The following is a 506-nucleotide window of genomic DNA, read 5'->3' as shown; positions in this document are numbered from 1 at the left end:
GAAGTTCCTCTGTCGCCCCAGCTGCCCCTGGAGAACAGGTACAGTCCTCTGCAGGGACAACTGGACAGTGGCGGTGATGATGGTTCTCCCCAGTTGGTGGTGTTACCAAACTCTAACCGGACCTCACTCAGCATTAAAAGCTCATCGGCCAAAGAAAAAACGATGTGTCATTATAATCGGTGATTCTGCTAAAGGGAGCAGAAGGGCCAATATGTAGACTAGACCCTATACACAGGGAGGTCTGTTGCCTCCTGGGAGCCCAGGTTAAAGACATAAGGAAGAAACTTCCTTCTCTAGTTCAGCCCACGGATTACTATCCCCTATTGCTGTTTCAGGTAGGCAGCGATGATATAGGAAGAACTTCACTAAAGACTCTGAAAAAGGACTTGAGAGCCTTGGGGTGACAGGCAAAGGTTTCAGGAGCACGAGCTGTGTTCTCCTCTATCCCTCTAGTTATAGGGAATGATGAAGGACTAAATATGATGGGCAACAGATTAACACCTGGC

Source organism: Meleagris gallopavo, chromosome 1, assembly GCF_000146605.3.
Source record: "Meleagris gallopavo isolate NT-WF06-2002-E0010 breed Aviagen turkey brand Nicholas breeding stock chromosome 1, Turkey_5.1, whole genome shotgun sequence".
Classification (NCBI taxonomy): domain Eukaryota; kingdom Metazoa; phylum Chordata; class Aves; order Galliformes; family Phasianidae; genus Meleagris; species Meleagris gallopavo.
Note: the sequence above shows the minus strand (reverse complement) of the source record.